This window comes from Hylobates moloch, unplaced genomic scaffold (assembly GCF_009828535.3).
Source record: "Hylobates moloch isolate HMO894 unplaced genomic scaffold, HMol_V3 SCAFFOLD_7, whole genome shotgun sequence".
Taxonomy (NCBI): domain Eukaryota; kingdom Metazoa; phylum Chordata; class Mammalia; order Primates; family Hylobatidae; genus Hylobates; species Hylobates moloch.
Genome location: NW_026652282.1, coordinates 124,577,040 through 124,583,401, shown reverse-complemented (window position 1 = coordinate 124,583,401; position 6,362 = coordinate 124,577,040).

Here is a 6,362-nt window from a genome sequence, read left to right as displayed (position 1 = left end):
TCACAGCTCACTGCAGCCTAGACTTCCTGGGCTCTAAGGATTCTTCTATCTCAGCCTCCCGAGTAGCTTGGACCACAGTCATGCACTATCATGCCATGCATATATATATATGCATATATATATAATATAATTATATATATATAATAATATAATATATATTATATACATATGTATAATCGAGATGAGATTTCACCACTTTGCCCAGGCTGGTCTCAAACTCCTGGGCTCTAGCGATCTGACCACCTCCACCTCCCAAAAGTGCTAGGATTACAGACATGAGCCACTGCGCCTGGCCACATTGATCTTACTTTGAGTTCTGATTCCCTTCCTCGATCTTCCTTCTTCCATTTAATTTTTTCAATAAACGTTTTATTTGTCAGGCTTGTATATTTACGGAAAAGTTGTGAAGAGAGTCAATAGAGTTCCTATATATTTCTCACAAGTTTTCCTTATTATTAATATTTTATATTGTGATGATACATTCATCACAAATAGCAAAACGATTTTATCTTAGCTTTTACCTAATTTTTTTTTTCTGTTTCAAGATCCCATACATGACATCACATTACATTTAATTGTCATGTCTCTGTAGTATCCTCCTTTGGTTGTGACAGTTTCTGCAAATTTTCCTCTTTTTAAAAATTACCTTACAGTTTTGAGGAGTACTAGTCAGATATTTTTTATACTGTCCCTCAATTAGCATTTGTCTGATGTTTTTACCACGATTGGACTAGAGTTATGAGTTTTGGGTAGAACAACTGGAGAGGCGAAATGCCCTTCTCATTACATTATTTCAAGGCTACATGGTATCAGTATGGCTTATCACTAGTGAAGTTAACACTGATCCCCTGGTAAATGGAGTATAATAAACAATGGAAATATGTATCACAAGAAAAAGAAGAGCACCAGATATAAAATTCTGAATTGGTATTTCCCCCCTTCTTTAACAATTGAAGTATATGACTTTTGTCTTATGCATAATTTTTAAAAAATTTTTGTGGGTATATATTCATGAAGTACATTAAATATTTTGATAAAGGTACACAATGCATAATAAGCACATCAAGGTAAATGGGATATCCATCACCTCAAGCATTTATCCTTTTAACGAACAATCCAATTATACTCTTCTAGTTCTTTTACAATGTACAATTAAATTATTATTGACTATACTCACCCTGTTGTGCTATCAAATACTAGATATTTTTCATTGTTTCTATTTTTTTTTGTGCCAATTAACCATCCCTACTTCCCCCTAAATCCCTATCTTTCCCAGACTCTGGTAACCATCTTTCTATTCTCTGTCTGCATGAGTTCAATTGTTTTAATTTTTAGCTCCCACAAATAATAAGAACATGCAAAGTTTGTAATAATGACCTCCAGTGCCATCCACGTTGTTGCAAATGACAGGATCTCATTCTTTTTATGGTTGAATAGTACTCCATTGTGTTTATGTACCACATATCTTTTATCCATTCATCTGTTGATGGATAATTAGGTTGATTACAAATCTTGGATATTGTGAACAGTGCTGCATGAAAGTGCAGATATCTCTTTGATATACTGATTTCCTTTCTTTTGGGTACATACCTGGCAGTGGGATTGCTACATCCTATGGTAGCTCTATTTTTAGTTTTTTGAAGAACCTCCAAGCTATTCTCCACAGTGGTTGTACTAAATTACATTCCCACCAATAGTGTATGAGGGTTCCCTTCTCTCCACATCATTGCCAGCATTTGTTATTGCCTGTGTTTTGGATATAAGCCATTTTACCTGGGATGAGATGATATCTAATTGTAGTTTTGATTTGCATTTCCCTGATGATCAATAATGTTGAGCACCTTTCAATACACCTGTTTGCCATTTGTATGTCTTCTTTTGAGAAATGTCTGTTCAGATATTTTGCCACTTTAAAATCAGATTATTAGATGTCTTCGTATGGAATTGTTGCAACTCCTTATATATTCTGGTTATTAATCCCTTGTCAGGCATGTAGTTTGCAAATATTTTCCTCCCATTCTGTGGGTTTCTGTGGGTTGTCTCTTCACATTGTGGACTGTTTCCTTTGCTGTGCAGAAGCGTTTTAACTTCCTGTGGTCACATTTGTCCATTTTTACTTTAGTTGTCTGTGCTTGTGGAGAATTACTCAAGAAATCTTTGCCAAGTCCTACGTCCTGGAGAGTTTACACAATGTTTTCTTTTAGTTGTTTCATAGTCTGGAGTCTTAAATTTAAGTCTTTAATCCATTTTTATTTAATTTTGTATATGGCAAGAGATAGGGGTCTAGTTTCATTCTTCTGCATATGGATATCCAGTTTTCCCAGGACCATTTATTGAAGAGACTGTCCTTTCCCCAATATATGCTGCTGGCATCTTGGTTGCCTTTGTGGAAAATGAGTTCACTGTAGATGTATGGATTTGTTTCTGGTTTCTTTATTCTGTTCCATTGGTCTATGTGTCTGTTTTTATACCAGTAATATGGTATTTTGTTTACTATAGCTGTGTAGTATAATTTCATGTCCGGTAATGTGATTTCTCCAGTTTTGTTCACTTTGCTTAGGATAGATTTGGCTATTCTGGTTCTTCCGTGGTTCCATGTAAATTTTTCAGTTATTTTTTCTATTTCGGTGAAGAATGCCATTGGTATTTTGATAGAGATTGCAGTGAATCTGTGGATTGCTTTGGGTAGTATGGACAGTTTAAGCATATTTTTTCTTCTAATCCACGAGCATCAAATACATTTCCATTTTGTTGTGTCCTCTTCAATTTCCTGCATAAATATTTTATGGTTTTCATTGTAGAGATATTTCACTTCTTTGGTTAATTCTTATGTATTTAATTTTATTTGTAGCTATTGTAAATGGATTACTTTTTATTTCTTTTTACCATTGACGTATAGAAATGCTACTGATTTTTGTATGTTGATTTTGTGTCCTGCAACTTTACTGAATTCATCAGTTTTAATAGTTTTTTGCGGAGTCTTGCAGTTTTTCCAAATATAAAATTATATCATCAGCAAACAAGGATAATTTGACTTATTTCTTTCCAATTTGGATGCCCTTTATTTTTGTTCTCTTATCTGATTGTTCTAGCTAAGACTTCCAGTACTATGTTGAAAGTGGACATTCTTGTCATGTACCAGATCTTACAGGAAGGGCTTCCAGTTGTTCCCCATTCAGTATGATAGTTTTTGCTGAATTTTTTAAAAAAGCCAAGCGAAATAGGTTACATATTGTATGAGAATCTGCTGTAATTCTTATCTTCGTTTCTCTGTATGTATTTTTTTCTTCTTATTGTCCTGGAGATTTTATATTTATCTGATTTTTTTTCAGTTGGAGTACTAGCTATTTTTTTCTCCTATTTAGTGTTCCTCGAGCTAAGTGGATCTTTGGATTTTTGTCTTTCATTAATTTTGGAAAATTGTTGGCCATCATCTTTTCAAATATATCTTCAACCCTTGAACTCTTTTCTCTCTTCTCCTATAACTCCAATGATGTGTACTCTAGACAATTAGTTATTGTCCTATCATTCTTGAATGCCCTATTGTGTTTTATTCACTTCTTTTCTTTTTGTGCTTTATTTTGAATAATTTCTGTTGACGTCTCCAGTTTATTCTGTCTTTCTTCTATGATGTTTATTCTGTCGATGAGCCTATTGATAGATACTGGGTTTAATTCTGGAATTTCAATTTCATTCTTTCTTATAGTTTACATTTTTTTCTTAGGAAGTTGCCAATCTCTTCATGTATAATATTAAACTTTCCTGATAGATTCTTTAACATATTAATTGTAGTTATTTTAAAGTTTCTTTCTTATATAACCAACATCTAGGTCATCTTTGAGTCCAGTTCTGTTCATTGCTTTTTGTCGTAGGAATGGTTTGGTTTTCTTGACTTTTTATGGTTTTGTAATTTTTTAATTAATGCCAGACATCATTTGTAGAAGAACAGTACAGGTGAGTAGGTAACTAGCATTTATGTCTAGAAATTGACATCTGCTTCTTCTGCTGGATATCAGTGTGTTAGTCAATTTAGTTGGTATGGTAGGTTACTTAGATTTCGATTTTGTTGTTGCTATCAGCTTCAAAATCTTCCACCATCAAACTGTTATTTGTGTGTACTGTGAAGACAGTGACACTGTAGAGTTTTCCTCAGTGTTCCTGCTCCTTTCTCAGCTTTTAGCAATCTTAATACATCTGTGTCACGATGGGGCTCTCAATCTGCATTCTCCCCCACACACCCCCACTCCCTAGTGGTAGACTACTGCTCCTCTTTATTTCATATTGACCTTGTGGTCGCAGCAGCTGGGGTCCTTGGTTGTTTTGGTGCAGCCTCAGTCTTATTCAGAACCTGTATGTCTAGTTCTCTGAGGTGAGGTCTCCTTAGCATTTCTTTGTCTCCCTCTCTTGGCAGTCAAACTTTGCCCTGTATCTTTGGAAGGTCTTAAACAGAAGAAAGTACTTGCTCTTGGCCCATTTACATCGATAACAGAACTCTGCTTTGTATTGATGCGGGATACAGCCCCAAAGGTTTGTCTGCCCCTCCCCCATGGGCAGATGGCTTTTGCTTTCACCCTTCCCTCAGAAGCTATAGACCTTTCATCGTGTTTGAAGGTAGAAAAAAAAGGTTTTCTACCACCCACCCCACCCACCCCCAGGCACACAGATTTTGCTTTTGGCCCTCCGCTAGAGTTCCTAAGATTGAGATGGTTTGCTGCTCCTTCATGAATGGCCTCTCTCAATCTCCTGCTATTGGGCCAGTTATTCTTACTTGTGCCCAGTGGAAGTAAAGAAGAGACTTTAAGTGAGTAAGAACTTTTCTATATCGGGGACTCCAAGTTAGTCTAAACTGAGATGATAAGCCACACTTGGGCTTTAGAAATTCATTAAAAGTTTAACTGATTTCTTATTACTTGCTTCTATGATGCCTATTACTCCTGTTTTCTGCCAAAATTTAGTTTGTGTGTCCTGTCTCTCCTTGGAGGGATCGTCATCCTTTGGAATTTAATTCCTTTGATTGCCTTGCAAACCCAACTTTCTGAATGGTTCAATAAAAGTTCTGATTTGATAGAATATATGGAGGCTTCTTATTGTTAGGACGGGTGTGATGCTCTCTTGCAACTTTCTACCTCTTCAAAGAAAGCAGTGTCTAGGGTTATCTAGATTTTGACCTTTATATACATGAAATCATAATGTATGCACTCTTTTTTTGTTCTAGTTACTTTTTTCAACATTGTATTTGTGAGAGTTGTTCATGTTGTTAATGTAATTCTGGTTTTTAGATTTTTCATTGGTGTACTGAAGCCCATTTTATAACTATATCACAAATAATGTATCTCTCCTACTGTTTATAGACATGTAGCTTATTTCAAATGTGGAGTTATTCTAAATAATGCTACTATAAGCATCTTTGTACACGTATTTTGGTAAACATATGAAAAAATAACTCTCAGGTATATGCCTAGGATAGCAATTGATGGTTTTATATACATAGATATATAAAATATGTGTGTATATACATACATATACATATATATACACACACATATATATTTCAGATGTAGTAGATGATGTCACATCATTTTCCAAAGTGGTTATAATAATTTCTGTTTTATAAGTCCCATACATAGAAGAGTTCTTACTCACTTGAAGTCTCTTCTTCTTTGACTTCCACTGTGCACAAATAAGAATGACTGGCTGAATGGCACGGGTCTCAGAGAGGCCCTTCATAAAGGAGCATCAAGCAGTCTTTATAACTTATAACAATTTATTTTGCTTTACATGTTTGCTAATTTTCATTGACAATTTTAATGTAAATTTCTTATTGACATATAATATACATATAGAGAAGGGCACAAATTGTAAGTATATGATTGTATGCATTTTTACAAAGTAAAACCAACCCTTTAACTACCACCCAAATTTAGATTAGAACATTATCAGTACTCCAGAATTCTTCCCTATATTTCATCAGTCATTAACCCCCAGCAATAACCACTATTCTGACTTCTATCGTCATAAATTAGTTATGCTTACCTTTTGTTTAAAAATCAACTTTATTAAGGAATAAATTACATACAATAAAATCCACTCTTTTATATGTACAGTTTAGTGAGTTTTGACAAATGTATATACCTCTGTATCCACTACCATAATCAAAGTATAGAACATTTGTATTACTCCGAAACGTTTCCTTGTGTTTCTCGGCAATCTTTCCCCACCTGAGGACCCAGCCAACTACTTATCTGCGGTCTGTTACTATAGATTAGTTTTCCCTTGTCTAGAATTTCTTTATTATTGTTATTTATTTTATTTTATTTTTTGAGACAGGGTCTCACTCTGTTGCGTAGGCTGGAGTGCAGTGG